Here is an 18,910-nt window from a genome sequence, read left to right as displayed (position 1 = left end):
CTGGGCAACAGAGCAAGACTCTGTCTCAAAAAAAAAAAAAAAGAAAGAAAGAAATGATAATTTTAAAATGTAATTCATATCCTCAGAGAGAATCAAGAGGATACTGCAGCCATAAAACAAGAATAAACTGCTTTGAAGATGTGAGAAATAAGAGAAGAGGGAAATTAGATATTTTTTTAGCCAGATTCACTAGAAAGCCTAGAAGATTAAGTTGAAATAATTTCACAAAACATAATACATAAAAAGATTTAAAATACATGAGAAAAGTTCATAGGTCTGGAGGATCCATTCAGATCCTATAACTATCTAATGAGAATTTCAGGAGAAAAAAAAAAAAGAGGCAGAAATATTTTTTTGAAAAAACAATCCTTCCCAGGGCTGATGATATTGAACTGAAAGGAACCAGCAAGTGTCAAACAGAACTGCAACCTGACCCAGCCTTGTGAAATTTCACGTATCAAAGATAAAGAGAGCATTTTAAAATCTTCAAAAGAAAAAAAAAAAAGCTGTTACAAAAGGAAAGGACTTAGGGATTAGACCACTCACGAACATCAGGTGACAGGGATGTGCACACGCTCCCAAGAAGATCAGTTCAAGCCTCTGCATTTCCACTCACCTGAACTTTCATTTCAAATCAAATATTAAAGGGGAGGCCAAAATAAATACATTTACACAAATGTAAGAGCATTGGCATATATCTTATGAGAAAATTACACAAAGAACTTCAAAAAAAGGGAGAATAGGAGATCCAAGAAAGTAATTGGTTATTAGTTTTTAAGCATTTAAATATAGGGTTCTACCTACTTTGTTCACATCTTTATCTACAGCCCTTAAAACAAAGCTTGGCACATAGCCGCTGCTCAAACAGTGAGACTCATTCAGCAGTCATGAAAAAATTCTAGAATGACAGGCATGCAAACCCAAAAATAATATCTCCAAGAATACATTTCACTTAATAAAAGCCATAATTTTTTTAAACTGGAAAATTTAATGGTATGGTAAAGAAGGCTTATCTTCATTGTGTCAACAAACATAAAGCAACACTATTAGAAACACCAGGAAAAACAGAAAGTTTTGTTTCTTTAGGCCCAAAAGCCATGGCCTAAATTTGGTTCTGAGGAACAAACACACATTTTTTTCAAGAGAGAGAAATGTATTTTGACTATTATTAAGAAGCAAGAGATCAGTTCTGTAAGACTATAGTCTCTGAAGATCAAATTATACAGTAGATTCTACAGTAAATAATATTTATTTGATCATAATATTGTAAATGTTCCTTATTGGTTATTAGTTTTTAAGCATTTAAATATAGTTTAGAAAAGAATTTAAATACATAAATCCTGACAATATGAGTAATTGAACTAAAAATGGGGAGAGAGAAAGTCATACAGACATACACATTTAAAGTTAGGAACCCCAACCAAAAATCCAAAAATAATATATCTACTATACTGGGCCTGGTGGCATGTGCCTGAAATGCCAGGTACTGGAGAGGGTGAAGTGAGAGAATTGCTTGGGCCCAGGAGTTTAAGGCCAGCCTGGGCGACATGATAAAACCCCATCTCAATAAATTAATTAATTAAATTTCTAAAAATTTTGGAGGGAAGAGGGAAATATGTGTGAGATAAATTCCTCTTTCACGATTGGGATTCAAGAGATATTATCTAAAGTAGAAGAATCAGGGGCTAAACATATAATGCATTATATAGAATATTATAAACATAAAGGTAGAAAAATCTCGAAGTGATTGCCTCTGAGGAGTGGAGCTGGGGCTGGGAAGCTTTATAGTCTTCATGTAATGCCATTCTGTATGCTTAGAATTTTTTCATAATATTCTAAATAAAATATGAGAATGATGGTTAGCTGGTATTTATATGATTTCATTTATAACCTGTTTCCCAGAGCACCAAGGAACTGACAACTATTCCTACCTGTTAAAAGCCTTCCAAAAGTAGTATTAACAGGTGATAATTTACTATGATGCCCAAAACATGGTATGACAAGTATGGTTTACCAACAAATTACACATGCCCCTTGGAGCTAACTCAGCCTCCTTCTGTCCATCACTCTCTTCCTCTCTTTTCCATGTAACTAACCATTGATAATAATACAAATACATTACTATACTGTATATGTTGCCCTTTTCTGTACTTAAAATTCAGATGAGTGAAATATTTTACATTTTTTACACAAAAAGAAATTGAGGTGTTCAATTTGGAATGCAATCCTCAATTGATTTTTTTTCTTATTTACCAGGCACCAATTAAAATGAAAATGATCTCTCTTCCTTGAACTAAATAAATATTACTGTCCTCTGGACTCCTTTTTTTGCCTTTTTTTTTTTTTTTCTTTTACAACCTGTGACTCTGCCTCTTCAAAGAAGTCTGCTATAGCAGGCAAGTCTTGTTTGTCCTCAGAGAAATGACTTTGCTCAATTATACTAAGCAATGTTTGCTTGAGTATTCAATGATTCCACCTCTCTTATAATAGGTTTTATCTCCTTGGTAAGTATGTAAACGAGACTAATCTTTCTGTAGCTCTCAAGCTCTTTATAGATGGGAGTTAATGGTATAAATTCTCAGGCGCACAGACACAATAATGTATCCATTCACACACTTCGAAAAATATGTTAATAATTTTATCCTTGAATTAATTCAAGACTTTTGAGTGGCACCAATTCGTTGATTAGAGCAACCTGAATCCTAGGAAGGGATCTTTGCTAATGGTGCTATCATCGACAAGTTACTTAATCTCTGGGAGACTCAGTTTCTTCTTCTGTAAAATGAGGATAATAACACCTAGTTTACAGAGATACATCCCTGACTATCTAAAGTAACATTTTCATCACTCTCTTTCTCTTTTATCTGATTTATTTTTCTTCATCACAACACATATCTCTAACAGTAATTACTCTGTATATCTATTATTTTCTTTGTTGGTTGCCTGTCTCCAGCACTAGATTGTAAGTTTCTTGAGAATAGAGTTCTATCTACTTTGTTCACATCTTTATCTGCAGCCCTTAAAACAAAGCATGGCACATAGCCGGGGCTCAGTCCACTTTCTTGAATGCATGGTTGAATGAAGAGTACTGCTGAGATGATTGAAATGAGATCACATGTAAAATTCTTGGTACTTTGGCAAAAAGCAGCCACTTGGTGAAAGATAAGGATTAATATTTTTCTATGTCTATTACATTAATACTTTTCATTATTTGCCTAATATTAAAAGAGAAGGTAAGCAACACCTTTTGAGATTAAGATAAAGAATTTGTTGTGTTCTGCTTTCTCCTTTTCATCCCTAACTGTATCAGATCTTCTCTAACACTAGAAACAAGATGCAACTGAGGCACTTACGGACTGAAATCTATAGTGACTGTTTTAAGGAAGTTTAAAAAATACTTATAATAGCAATTGTAAATAATAATTTATAAACACTGATAAAGTGTTACTGTGTTTCTGGTTCAAAGAAATAGCAAATATTTGTTATAAAATCAAAGTAGTATATGTGTTGAGTGTACGTAACAGGAAAGTAATAAGTAGACCCAAGGCTAAGTGGATTGATTAGTGGTTCTCAGACTGTGCAGTTTAGGCAGCTATAGTGAACTTATAGGGCACCACTAGATGTTTTTAATTTCTGAAGAAAGCAGAGAACCATCTGGCAGACACTGCAGAAGTTGCTACCTCAAGGTGGTTCATGGTTTCAACACTGGACTGCATGATATACCTTTTGATATGTCATTGCTTTGCAAAGCTGGGTTTTGGCAGTTGATGTGATAAAAGGCAAGTATCACTGTGGAATGAAAAATGAGGCTGATGGTGTCCAATCCGATTTCAAAGTTTGTGAGGTTGTGCAGGACTCAACAAGTACACATATTTCATTAGTGAGTAATTGTAGTCATTTACAAATTAAAGGAAAATATTTTTTCCTTCAATCTATGGCTATTAATTTCTCAAACAGCTATAATTATTAGAACATGAGGTTTGTGAAGTTCTGCAAGGCTTAACAAGAAACCATATTCCCTTAGTAAATAATTGTAGTTATGAATTAAATGAAAATGTTTTCTTTCAATCTATGCATATTAATTTCTCAAACAGTTATAATGGCTAGGACATAACTACTCATTAAGTTCTTTGAACCTAACTACTTAATAAGCAGAACAATTAAATTTATTTGTTGAAATAAATTACTGAGAAACTCAGGACTTCATGAACTGATGAAGTCTGAGAACCTCTGCCACAGGAGTTACAGCAAAACTACAGAATTGCATGTAGAGACCAGAAAACAAAGCTTACAATTTGCTACAAAGTCTAATATAGTGTGAGATTGGCTGGGGCCCACTGGGCGAAGAATATTGTCAAACAAAATATATCCCAATAACCAGAGAGGCCTGAGCAAGCTTCCTGGGCACCAAATCAAAGAGTGCTTCAAACAAAATTCTCGGAGGGCAATTCCATTCCATAAGGACAGCCCTGCAGCTGGGCCAAGCTTCCCTGTAACCAAAGAACAAAAAGACATTTTGACCTGTGAAACCACTCATGCAGGACAGATGCAAGGATGACGGGAGAGAAAGGGTCAAGAAAGGGGGAAGGAGATGGTCAAAGATAAATGCATGGAAATTCAGGATTTCATGATCATGGGTTCTTTGTTCTCAACTATTCTCTCTTAAGGTTTCCTATTTTAAAAATAATATTCACCTTTTAATTTGATATCTTAGCATTTCCTATCATAGCTGATTCTAAAATTATGGGATTTTGTGGTCTTCACCAAAAATATAATATAGCTTCAACATTTATTCATGAAAAGGTATCCAACTAATCTATTTCTGAATAGACTTAAAGTCCCTTTTATCAGCATGACCTGAGGTTAAATCTTTCCCAAACCTTTTAAAAATAATTTCAGTATAATATCATTGTCCTACGTGTGTGTGGGTTCGTGTGTGTGTGTGTGTGTGTGTGTGTGTGTGTGTGTTTTAAATAATATAAACCCCTTGATCTAGCATTCCTAATTCCAGAGGCTCAGTGCAGTTTCCTCCACCACGTTTCTGTGCTACATCAAGGCCTCACTTGCTATCAATTGCCCAATTTTTCATTTTGGTTTCTAAGCTTCCAGAACGTAACAGCATTTCTACCACTTCCTGTGCCTTTCAATAATGCAATTAAATGGGTTCACTGTTTTCTCATCTCCATATTCTTCCTCTGTAGCAAGGAGTTCCCCCTGACAGCTCCAGTGAGGTCTTTATCAATCTGAGACCTAAGATTTTCCTTACTCATAGGCTTTTCTCCAGGTGTTGGCTTTTTTTTTTTTTTTGGTGGGGACGGAGGGGAACCCTCTCTCCCATCATTTTTAAACTTCTGGAGATCTGCAGACTTTAGAAAATTCCTTAGCTGCCTTTTTGGCCCTGCAGGAATATCTCACTAGCAGGATCACATGAAATAACTTATTTTTAGGCAAGAGGAAGAGAATGTAAGTAGGCTGTGCTGCTCTGATATCGAGTTGTTATTCTCTATTTAAAGTTTTCTCTTCTGTTGGCAGCAGCAGCCCAGGTTCAAATCCTAGCGTGACCACTTATTAACCGCGTCCCCTTAAGAAGGACATTGAACTTCCCTGGTTCCTGGTGTCCTTATCTGTAAGATTCTAAGAATCACACGTTCTCTGCCTGGTGGTACAGATTGAATGTAAGTGGCTGACAGGAAGGATACAGCACCCAGTGTCATTCATTCCTCTTCCCCTCTTGTGTTGTTTACTCTTGAGTGTATTAATTAACTGCTAATCAATTAAACACTTAAGTTATCAGTGTGAATTATGTGATGGTCGTGAAACAACACAAATGGGAGCACTTTAAAATACAAATCAGGTGGCTTATTTTTACCATAAGCAAGTTCTGATTCTTCCCGTCCTTTAACAATATAACAGGCAATAATTCTAACTGGGTTGCTTAACATGGTAAATAAGCAAAACAGGCTGATTTAGACAAATACCCTTGCTTCTGAGCCATGCTCTCCTCACATCTGTAGCCCCTCATTTTTTAAAAAAATATTATCTTACTTTTGTTTGTTTGTTAAGACACGGGGTCTTGCTATGTTGCCCAGGCCGCAGTGTACTGGCTATTCACAGGCATATCCTACTACTGATCAGCACAAGAGTTTTGATCTGCTCCATTTGGTCCCAGGCCATGTCAACCATCCTTAGGCAACCTGGTGGTCCCTGCTCCCAGGAGGTCACCCTATTGATGCTAAATTTAGTGCGGACACCCGACAGGCATAGCACACCACAGCCTGGGCTGTAGTGAGAACTCCTGGGCTTATGAGATCCTCCCACCTCAGCCCCCTGAGTACCTGATACTACACACACCTTTTGAGGGTTCATGGTTGCAAAGACATCAGCAGCAAGCATGCACAGTATTATAAACACTCCTGCTGGAGCCTGAAGGCAGTGTGATGGATTGTAGACTTGCTCAGGGCTCCTTTCCACTCTGTGATTCCAAACCACTCTGGGATTCTATGCCTTATAACTCTATCAAGACAACTGCTAACACTCCAATGCTACCAAACGGTTTTCCTACAGCAGTGTTATTTAAATAAGGGACTTCGATTTCCATGGAAAAGGCAGTTCTTTCTTCAGTGTAAGAATGAGAAAAAAGAATGCCACACTGGACATAAGAAACTCCCAGTCGAAATCCCATTTCTTTGACCCTCAGTCACCTTATCTGAAAAAGGTGGGCTGAGCTCAGCAAAATCTTCTGTTTCATTTCAATTCTTGTATGCTAATTCTAGGATAAGGTTGCAGTTCTTCGCAGTGCTAGGTACAACAGCAGGCCAGAAATAATCATGAGAGAACCACCACCTTTTCAGAAGCACTCCATGACCGTGCCTCGCTCAGCACTGGTTCTCTCTGGGAAAGGGGATGGGGTGGAGAGCAATAATCAGGTCAGCTAATAATAATAATCTTCTAATTAGGAAAAGACAAAAATGGGAGGGTGAGACAGGTGTGAGGGCTGAAAAATTATCTACTTGGCAAAATGTTCAGTATTTGGGTGATGGGTGCAGTAGAAACCCAATCTTCACCATTGCCCAATAAATCCATGTAGGAAATCTACACATGTACCCCAAGTCTATCATAAACAATTAAAAAGTAAAAACCAGTATTAGAATCAATAAGTGCTCTCTGCCCTCTATTCTAAAATAGTAATTTTTTGGGTGGGGGGGTCTTACTCTGTCACCCAAGCTGGAGTGTAGTGGCATGATCCTGGCTCACTACAGCCTCTATATGAAGTCAAGCAATCCTCCTGCCTTAGACTCCTCAGTAGCTGGGACTACAGGTGCACACCACCCCCCTGGCTAATTTTTTAATTTTTTGTAGAGACAAGGTCTCCCTGTGTTGCCCAGGATGCTTTTGAACTCCTGGGCACAAGTGATCCTCCCGCTCTGCCACTCAAAGTGCTAGGATTATAGGCGTGAGCCACTGCACCTGACCTAAAATAGTATTTTTATCTTGGAAGTTACTCTAAGGGAGTATAGGCAACCTATATAAAACAAAAGTAAAATAGTAATTTTAAACAACTGGTCAATGATGTGCCTTTAAGTACCAGAAACATTCAGGAAAGGACTTGTGTGTCTTAAAGATAATGATTCTCCTAGGAAGTTCAGAAACCCAAACTGCTGCTCCATAGCCATCCCTCCTTGTAGACAACATGTATATTTCCTCCATGCATGCCCTAGACAATGGTTAATTAGCACCATCATGGGCCCAAAATAAATAGTGACTAGTCTTCACTGTCTAGAGGCTCAGATTATTTTAATATTCCAAGAGTAACCAAGGAAACAAGAGTTTAAGAAACACAATATTACTGCCAATAAAACTTTCTGATTTGTTCAATTTTGTCAGTTATTCTCTGAAACTGAAAAAAAAATGGTGTTAAGTTTTAATGACACTTGGAAAAATTTTCAGTATTAGATTCCAGCTTTATAATCTAAGCCCACAGCGCAAAAATCTTAATCATCATCGAGAACTTTACACACACATATAACAGAGTTTATTTATATATCAGAGATACCACATCTTTAGGCATGAATTTATAAATAGCTCCAACCAGAAATTTTCATAGAAATGTTAATGATTTCCATAAAAATTCTCACATACTGCACAACACTTGCATTATCACATCTTAATTAATCACCTATTCATGAAACACTTGAGTACTTGCGTGATTCAGCATGATTAATGCAGCATTAGTGTAAGGACATAGTAAAGATTGTCTAATAAACCTTTCCTCAAGATGCTTCATATTGTAAAGCACCATGGCTCCTCCAATCTGCCCTGCACATGATCTGACCTCTTGTGGCCCTGTTTGACTTAGAGCAGATGAGTTACATGGGAGATTTTTGGGCCATGAGGAAAGGTAAAACCAGAGCACATGGCACTTTGCAGCCCCCAGAAGCTAATTCAAAAATAGATGCATGTCCTTCTTCCTGAACAAATACTGGAATTATGACTGCTGTGGAGAAATAACTCTGGCAGAGGGGAAAAAAGATGAGTTAAAGATATATATTTCTTAATAATGGCTACCATTTATACATGCCTACTGCGTGCCAGCACTGTGTATATACAAACATTAAGATACATTATCCCAACATCCCTGTTAGATATGCATGAAAATCTCCATTTTTCTGTTTGGAAAACTGGAAATAAGAGAGGTAAGTGTCAGGGATCTGATCATTAATGTTTGCAACTTCAAAGACTGCCCCTGTATTATTAGCCTGTTCTCATGCTGCTAATAAAGACATGTCCGAAATGAGGAAATTAATAAAGGAAAGAGGTTTAATTGACTCACAGTTCAGCATGGCTGGCGAGGCCTCAGGAAACTTACAATCACAGTGGAAGGAGAAGCAAACATGTCCTTCTTCACATGGCAGCAACAAGGTGACATACCAAGCAAAAGGGGCAAAAGCCCCTTTAAAAATGATCAGATCTAGTGAGAACTCACTCACTATCACAAGAACAGCATGGGGAAAACCACCCTCATGAGTCAATTACCTCCCACTGGGTCCTTGCTATGGCAGGAGGGGATTACGGAGACTAAAATTCACAGTGAGATTTGGGTGGGGACACAGCCAAACCATGTGAGGCCCATTGCCTATCCTTTGAGAGAACCAAGTTATGGCCAGCCAAGGTGACTCACGCCTGTAATCCCAGCACTTTGGGAAGCCAAGGTGAGCTAACCACTTGAGGTTAGGAGTTTGAGAACAGCCTGGCCAACATAGCAAAACCCCATCTCTACAAAAAATACAAAAAAATAACTAATTTGTAAAACCTAGACTATATTAAAATAGATTTTTATTTTCCTAATCAATAAACCTGAGCGGTTTCAAGAGCTTCACTCATCCACTCATTCCCATTTCATGCAAAGGGCTTAAAGGAGAGAAAGTGTTCTCCATGGGGCTTTGGTGGCTGAACTCTTATGAATCAGTTAGGCTGTATCGGTGATGATGAGTTAGAATAGGAGCCAAGGGATCAGAGCAGTATCAGAAAGTTTACTTTTCCTTTGGAAAAGATCAATTATCAAATGATTCCCTCACCCCAACCTCCAGCCCAACCCCATTCCAGCTCTTAAAAACTCTCTGTGGTATGTGCCTGTAGTCCCAGATATTCAGAAGGCTGAGGCAGGAGGACTGCTTGAGCCCAAAAGTTTGAGGCTGCAGTGAGCTATGATCACACCACTGCACCCCAGCCTGGGCAACAAAGAGAGACTCCATCTCCCCACCTCCCCCACAAAAAAAAACCTCTTCTACCATCCCATCCTTTATTTCAGCAGAGTTGAGTTTAGACTGTGTTCTGGCCTCCCTCCCCTAGGGCGACAGACTTAAATAAAGCCTTCCTTGCCTATTTAACTTCATCTCATGCAATTTTTGTTTTGACAATATTCACTGCCCCTTCCTCAGGGAAGACTGTATTCCTCACACCACTGACACAGGTATGGCTGCATACTTGCTCTAATAAATGAAAAGTGAGCAGAAGGGATATACCTCTTCCAGGCCAGGGGCAAGCTCTGGATACTAGCCTGCAGTTTGCTTGGTCTCTTTTCTCACTATCACAGGTCTCTCTCCCAGATATGACGCATCCACCTAGGCAAGTGATGACAACAGAAGCACAGTCACAGCTGACTCATTTGCGTACATGTAGCAGGAGCAAGAGCTGCTACATCTCTGCAGCTGTAAGCCACTAAAATTTTAGGATCACTTGTTACCACAGCATAACCAGCAGTCTTAACCAGTAACACATCTTTTTGGCATTTGGCACTGCAAAAGAGAAGGTTAGAACACACCATTTGTCTCCTAAAAGCCTGCCTTCTGTTATTGTCTTTTATAAACTAAGGAGTGCCCCAGGACAAAACCCCCCAGAGAGAACACAGGGGAAGCCCCTGGCCTTCTAAAGCTGCATGTGTATTGCAACCAAATAGGAAAAAGGGGCCAACTAAGGCCTCCAGACAATCCTAGCTGATGTTTCAGAGAAGACTTGTTTTTGGTGTTCTTCAAAATGCTCTGCTCATATTCCCTTTAAAAGAACTCTGAAAACAAAATTACGCACCTCCTTACATATTTTTCATTTGCCACCTCAAATTCCTCATTATGTTTTAAATTTTTTAGTTTTTTAATTTTTTGTTAATAAGAAGTATGAAATATTAAATATTTTATAAGACAAAATAAGGTGATGCTCAACTTTAATTGAAATCAATATTTCATGACATGCTTTGATAAAATAGGTTTTTAGTATCTTACTGGAAAACTCCACTGAATCAGAAAGAAACCATATGAAATATGTATTTGTGGTTTTATCTAATGTATCTTTTAAACTTTGTTAGTCCTGGGAAACACAGATGTAATTCGGAAAAAAAACAGTACCATTAATCTACATTGCAAGGCCAAGCTTCATCCTGATCAGAAACACATGTAAGATCAGAAAGACAGCAAACCCACAGGTTTAAGTTTCTTTAATTAATCATTAAAGGAGCCTTCCTCTAAAACTAATATTTCTAATCACCCCTTTCTTCTGTGCATGGAAAGATTCTAATCCTAGGGCAAAGGTACCACATTAACACTTCAGATGGGTAAAGAGGAATGTGCAAGGCAGACACTTTCTCAGGCAATTCTAAAAAGAAATAAATGTAAAAGTTGAGAATCTTTTTTATTTTTTTTTCAGGCAGGTTCTCATTCTATCTCCCAGGCTGGAGTGCAGTGGGGCGATCATAGTGCAGCCTCAAACTCCTGGGCTCAAGCAAAACTCTTGCCTCAGCCTCCTGAGTAGCTGGACCTACAGACACATGCCACCATCCCAGGTTAATTTTTACATTTCTATTTTTGTATAGATGGTGTCTCACTATGTTGTCGAGGCTGGTCTCAGGCTGCTGGATTCAAGTGATGCTCCTTCCTTGGGCAAGTCAAGAATCTTGAAAGCAGCATGTTACTGCAAACCCTTCACACTAGCCATACATGGTATCCTTGGAAAGCATGCACATCCCTTTTTGAAGAATGCTTTATATACATGGAGACACAGTTGGCATGTTTGTAACAAAGAGGCAGATGGGTAGGCTAATTCTCATGGGTACTTTCTGGATATGCAAAACAAGCTTGAGAAGAAAGCCTAATCCCATTTAAAGTGACTCTTCCCCAAGAAAGGGAACAAGACCTCACAGCAATGGTATCCACAGCCCCTACAGTAAACCACCAGGAATCATTCCTGGGCCATCAGTGAAGATTGAGAACTATGTTTCCCAGAACTCCAATCATGTATCTTAGAATGCCAACAGGACTATAAAATGTTTCACAGTTTTATACATATTTAAGAACTCATGGGTAATATATCTAAACTCTTCTACTAAAAAGACCCCTGCTAACAACTACACTTTTGAATAAAAAACTGTCAATGCTGGCAGATTCAGAACTTCTACTGAGAAGAATTTACCACAACAGAATGATCTAGTACTACTGCATCATTTCATGCAGTAGTACTTTAATAATGATATATCCATGCTAGGGGGGAAAGGGATTTTTTATTAAGTTATTGATATATTTAATATCATTATACCTGTCATTATAAATTAATCCTATACTATTATACATACTACTATGCCATTACCGATGGCATTTTTCTTAACAGAGCACCATAGTTCAACATACCACCTGGACAGGCACCAAGGAAAATACTGTAGGCTGGTCTAGTTTTTAAAAAATGTATCTCAGACCTAAACATCAAAATGCATTGAAACAACACAGAAAAAATACTGCACTTACAGGCCCACTGCCTTATAAAAGCAGCATGTTACTCCACACACAAAAGAACAACTCTATAAAATCAGAAACTTCCCTCCTTTCTTAAGAATTGGCAGCTATGATAATTCCACCCTTGTTCGAAGTTTGGGGTCAGATCCCAAAATATTATATTTGTTGTTATCAGATTATTTGGGGGAACCTCTTATGTGCATCATTTAATAGCCATCATAATTTAGTCATTTCTTTTGGGAAGCGGATGGTAGAACAACAACAAAGAAAGACTAAACCGCATTACTGTTTACAGGGAAAAACTTCATAATAATCAAACACAATACTTAATTAGCATATCAAATATAAACCAAACTACATAATCCAAACACAAAACATGAAAAAGAACTGCTGGATAACATAAACTGTATTGCCTTTTATCTTAACTGTGATAAATTTTTAACGGGCCAGATCTCTTTGTATCACAGTCAACTTTGATTTAATAAAGTTAAACCACATAGTACAACAATTGTATATCAAATAGAATTCTTCACACCATGTTTTATCACATTTTCCATTCTATCACACACTTGAAATCCTTCAAGTATCGCCTCTGTGTTTTCTCTTCGCTACCTCTCTTCTGAGCTTGCAGACTTAAAGTTTCTAGTATTGAATACAAATGTCCACAGAGATTTTTCTCTAGCACCTCTAAACCCAAAGGTCTCAAAGCAAACAAATGCTTTGCGCACAAATTTCTTTTTCTTCCCATATTCAGTAGTGCCCTCATCTACACATTTTGTACTCTCTTAGGACCCTCTTCAGCTTGCATTTTCACACTCAATATCTAGACATTTGGCAAGTATTCCATGTGTCCCATATATTCAACTCTTTCTTTTACATTCCCCCTTATTCTACTTTCTGTTCTTTCATCTCATTAAATGGATGTTGGAGCTTATGAATCCATCTGCCACACCACTTAAATTTTTTAAATACATTTTTATATCTTTATTTCTGTGCTGTATTCTGGGAAAATTCCTTGATCTCCCAAATCACTGATGTAATATTAAGCTGTTTCCAGGCTGTGATACAGCCCATCAGTTATGTTTTTCATTTTAATAGTTTTATTTTTTATTTCCAAGATATTTAAGTAGGTTCTTCATAAATGTCCACTCTTATTTTGTAAACACTTGTTTTTGTTTATAAATGTGAAGCCATTTATCACCCTAAAGCTATGAAATACCTTCAGCTTGAAGTCTGTTTCATATTATTCTATTTCCTCTAGAGCAAGTCCTTGTGTAATAACTAATGGTAATCTCTTTCATGATGGAGGCCTTCCTCAGATCTTTGTAATTCCTTACCGAATTCCTATTTCATGTGAGAAAAATTTCACTTGTGCTCTTATGTGCTTCTGTTTAATCCATTTGTTTTCTTCTATTAGCACAGATTTGAATTTGTTGCATGTTATAATCATTCCTTTTAAATATTTCTCTGAGTTTTGTGTGGAAAGGGAAGATTCCAGAATAGCCTTCCTTCATTTATCTTGAACTAAATATTGCTCATCTGCACACTGAGAGGGCCTGATCTTTGTGTTTAGTATTATTCTTTTACCTAAAGAGTAGTAAAACATGTTCCTAGATCTTCCATCGCCAACAGGAAAAAGAACTCCATGTTAGCAATCTTAGTGGAGAATATAGTCCCATCTCATTTTCCAACCTATTTCTCATTGCATCTCTTCACAAACTCTGCCCTCTAGCCATCCAACTACCCAAAGAATCTATGCAATTTCACATTTCCCGCCTTCGCTGGCACTACTCATTTCACTTCCACGTCCCATTTACTTGCCAAGATCCAGATAAGATCCTACTATCTCTCCTATGAAACTTTCAACATGTTATAGACATTTCTTTAACTTGGCCTCTGTAAGGTCCCATATCTCTGTACTTACCTCATTCTGCCTTAATGCATTAGAATCTTCAACTAGGTCATAACATCTTAACGGCAAAAGTTATCTATGATTTCTTGCCATATTTCAAGCAGAACCTAGCACAACGCTCAGCATATAAAGGCACTCGACAACTTTTTTAAAAGAGATGAAACTTGAGCCAATGCCTAGAAATTCTATTTAGCAAATATGTATTTATAAAATTAAATCCAAAGAATTAAGGAATTAAACATTAAGGAAGTAGAGAGCCAAAGCAGGATTTTGTATTATCGCTATAGATTATAACAAACAGAAATTAGCCCTTGACATTTTGAGCCTGTAACAGCCTCAAATACCGCCTCCCTGTGTGAGAAGGCCCCAGGGCCATCTAAGACCTGTGGGTTCTACCAGATGCCCGCAAGCGTCTTTCACTGCATTTACCTTCCTGCAGTGTACCTGTGCATCCATCTGCCCCATCAGATTATATATCCTCTAGGAGCAGAAAATAAATAATAGTATGTTGACCAAATAAATGCTTAAATATCACATTTTCTCTCATTTGTTTTCAGAATAGCCCCAAGCTATAAGGGAAGCTGTTGTTATTCTCATTTTCTAAGAGGTAAACCAGAGTAAATGGAAGCTAAATGAACTCGGGGTCACGAGACAGGAACTTGGGAGTGGCATTCAGTTCTTCTTAAACTCAATCACTACCTCTCTAGACACTCCTACATAGTATGTAGCAGCCACAGTCAGGAATATAAGAACGGGGCAACTTGGATCCCTTTACCTAAAGGAAATAACCCTTACTATAGCATAATGAATAAAACTGACCTTTAAACATCCACAGAGTTGTGTTTCACCCCTTCACTCAATTCAGAGAGCTTCTAGAATATAACTAATTAAGTATAAACAAAGCATTCATTCACACACTGATCAGAACAGCATAATATTTTCTAGGTGCCCAGGGAACCCATATTAAGTCAACCTCTTCAGAAAGACTTTAGAAATGTATAAACATGGAGAGAGATCCAAGATGGCTGATCACTAGCAGCTCGGGATTGCAGCTCCCACTGAAAGAGCAGAGAACAAGAGGACGCTACACTTTCAGATCAATTTTTGTTGCTCACGCACCAGGAGATTCTCAGCGGAGGAGCCCCACGTGTTGCCAGCGCGACTCTTGAGGCCGGTGAGGCGGTTTTGCCGCTGTCTTGGAGCAGCGGTTCTTGGTGCAGAGTCAGAAAAGCACCATCAATCTTAAAGCCGCTGTTTTGGCCGGCGCAGTGGGTTGCTCAGATTCTAGCGCCGGGAATCAACAAGTTGGACGTCCATTCAGAAACCCAACTATAAAGACGGCAATTATAAAGACCACAGATGGATAAATTTATAACGAAAGGAAGAAACCAGCCTAAAAAGGTTGAGAATACCCAAAATCAGAATGCCTCTCCCTCTACAGGGGATCACAGTTCCTCATCAGCAACAGAACAAGGCCTGATGGAGAAAGACTGTGTTCCATTAGCAGAAGCAGGCTTTAAAAAGTGGATGATAAGAAACTTCTGGGAATTAAAAGAACTTGTTTTAACCCAATGCAAAGAAACTAAGAACTTTGAAAAAAGGTTTGATGAAATGTTAAAAATAACATACTATTTAGAGAGGAATATAAGTGAATTAATGGAGCTGAAAAATACAACACGAGAACTTCGCAAACTATGCACAAGTTTTAACAGCCAAATTGATCAAGCAAAAGAAAAGATATCAGAGGTCAAAGACCAACTTCATGAAATAAAACAAAAAGACAAGATTAGAGAAAAAAGGATAAAAAAGAACGAGCAAAGTCTCCAAGAAATATGGGACTATGTGAAAAGACCTAATCTACGTTTGATAGGTGTACCTGAATGTGACGAAGAGAATCGATCCAAGCTGGAAAATACGCTTCAGGATATTATTCAGGAAAACTTTCCCAACCTAGCAAGGCAGGACAATATTCAACTCCAGGTAATACAGAGAACACCACAAAGATATTCCTCAAGAAGACCAACCTCAAGGCACATAATCGCCAGAGTCACCAGGGTTGAAATGAAAGAGAAAATACTGAGGGCAGCCAGAGAGAAAGGTCAGGTCACCCATAAAGGGAAGCCCATCAGACTCACAGCAGATCTCCCAGCAGAAACCCTACAAGACAGAAGAGAGTGGGGGCCAATATTCAACATCCTTAAAGAAAAGAACTTTCAATCCAGAATTTTACATCCAGCCAAACTAAGCTTCATAAGCAAAGGAAAAATAAAATCTTTTGTGAACAAGCAAGCACTCAGAGATTTCATCACCACCAGGCCTGCTTTACAAGAGCTTCTGAAAGAACCACTACAAATAGAAAGGAACAACCAGTATCAGCTTTTCTAAAAAATGCCAAAAAATAAAGAACATCAACATAATTAAGAAATTGCATCAACTAATGGGCAAAACAGCCAGCTAACATTAAATGACAGTATCAAACTCACATATATTGTTATTAATTACTAAATCCCCCAATCCAAAGACACAGACAGGCAAAAAAAGCCAAGACCCATTGGTATGCTACATCCAGATCCATCTCACATGCAAGGATACACAAAGACTCAAAACAAAGGGATGGAGAAAAATTTACCAACCAAATGGAGAGCAAAAATAAGTAAATAGAAAGCAGGAGTTGCAATTTTTGCTGATAAAATAGACTTCAAAGCAACAAAGATCAAAAGAAGCAAAGAAGGATATTACATAAAGATAAAAGGATCAATGTAACAAGAAGAGCTAAAGATCCTAAATATATATGCACCCAATACAGAAATACCCAGATATATAAGACTTATAAAGAGACTTGGACTCCCACACAATAATAGTAGGAGACTTACAGATCAATGAGACAGAAGTTAACATCAATATTCAGGACTTGAACTCAGATCCGGAACAAGTAGACTTAATTAACATTCATAGAACTCTCCACTTTAAATACGCAAAATATACACTCTTATCAGTACTACATCACATGTATTTACAGGTTTAAATGAAATATTGGTTGGCTGCTTGTTAATTATTTTCTTCCCTCATTTTTTTTTATGTCTCTATTATTAAACACAATTACAGGCATACCCATTTTTAGACTGCATTCTAGCCCGGGCAATAAAGCAACACCCCTGTTCTCTCTCCCTCTTCCTCTTCCTCTTTCTTCCTTTCCTTTATTCTTTTTTTTTTCTTTATCTTTTTGTTTTATTCTTTTTCTTTCTTTCTCTCTTTCTTCCTCAAAAAAAAAAAAGAAAAAGAAATCTATAAACATAACTGGATTTAGTGTATACTAATTTCTACCATTTTCAGCATTTTCCTTACATACAACATCCTCTATTAAGATGCTTCTACAAAAACTTCACATAGCTAAATGGATTTTAAGTTATTATTGCTATTATTCACTTTATTAGCTATTTATTGAGCGCTTACTACATGCCAAGCATATTGCTAAGAACCACACAAATTATCTCATTTCATCCTCATAAAAATATTATGAAATAGATTCTATCATTACTGCATTTAACAAATAAGAGAACTGGGGCTCAGAGAGATGAAGTCATGCATCCAAAGTCATGCAGCTAATAACAGATCAAGCAGAGGCATGTTCCCAGCCCTCTCTGCTGCTGCAGTTCTGGCTCCTACCCACTGCAGACACTGCCCCTCATTGGTGTCCACTGGAAGGATACACTTGCTCAGAATCTCCCATGTTTCCAACCTTATTATCATTTTGAACTCCATGAAACTTCCCTTTTTGTAGATCAAAACTGGTCAAATGGTTTGACCTCATACAATGAACATTAGATATTAATATCTGCAGATTTTTTTACCAATGTATTATTTTATTTTTGTTTTATATAACACATTTAGTAAATGACTGCTGAAATAATTATTACAAATTACAATGTAACCAGCAGGACATAAACACTAGTCAGCCCTTTAAATACATCCCCAGTTCTGATCTCAGACCGTCTTGATATTGATTATATGAGAGACACATTGGAAAAATGTGACCCAGAATCCTCTCCCTTAAGAAAATCATTTCCAGATTGGCATGTGCAACAGCTATGGATAACGACTGGTTTCTGCAAACCTGCAATGGGTTACTGGCACCGTATCTTTATTTCCTTTAAAAAGCAAACAACAAGACTAAATAACTCCAAGGAAAAAAAGAATAAAATAAAATAAATGCTATTTTTATTCACCACTGCTCCCTCGGGCAAGAGATTGGAAACCAGGGCGCACCTGTGATTCACTCTCCTCCTTTTCACCTTCATTGATCCCTGTGTCTTTCCTTCCTGTCTTGGAGGGAAAAACATGTCCTGCTTCTAGAGGAACTCGCCCTCCCATTCGTGCTCTTTATCCGGCCAACCGCTGTCACTGCCTCTGGAAACTCCTTCCCCTCTGTCTGCACCCTCAACTGCTCCCTCCTTCCTGGCTTTGCTCTCAGCTCTCAGCACACAAACATATTCAGGGGGTCCCCTGTATCACACACATACAAACACACAACCACTTCCTTAAACTCTTTCCTTCTTTCTCTTCTCTTCCCTGCTGAAAGGATTCACTAAGTGACATTTTCTGCCTATGTGTCCTCACCCCTAGACCTCCTGCTCACTCATCATCCCAAAGGACCCTGGCTCTTGCTCTCTCCACTCCAGAATCACTCTCAGGAATGTCACCAACAGCCTCCTGGTTACTGGGC

At 37.9% G+C, this 18,910-nt stretch overlaps 1 protein-coding gene across 1 annotated transcript in view; it reads right to left on the bottom strand.

Moving 5' to 3' along the window:
- The window catches only part of HS6ST3 (heparan sulfate 6-O-sulfotransferase 3), a 727,472-nt gene that overhangs the window by 642,712 nt on the left and 65,850 nt on the right, over positions 1 to 18,910 (bottom strand). The window lies entirely within an intron of this gene.

Source organism: Sapajus apella, unplaced genomic scaffold, assembly GCF_009761245.1.
Source record: "Sapajus apella isolate SASKATOON/1434 unplaced genomic scaffold, GSC_monkey_1.0 scaffold9, whole genome shotgun sequence".
Classification (NCBI taxonomy): domain Eukaryota; kingdom Metazoa; phylum Chordata; class Mammalia; order Primates; family Cebidae; genus Sapajus; species Sapajus apella.
The sequence above is the reverse complement of the archived record's forward strand: the minus strand, read 5'-3'. Positions and strand labels throughout refer to the sequence as shown.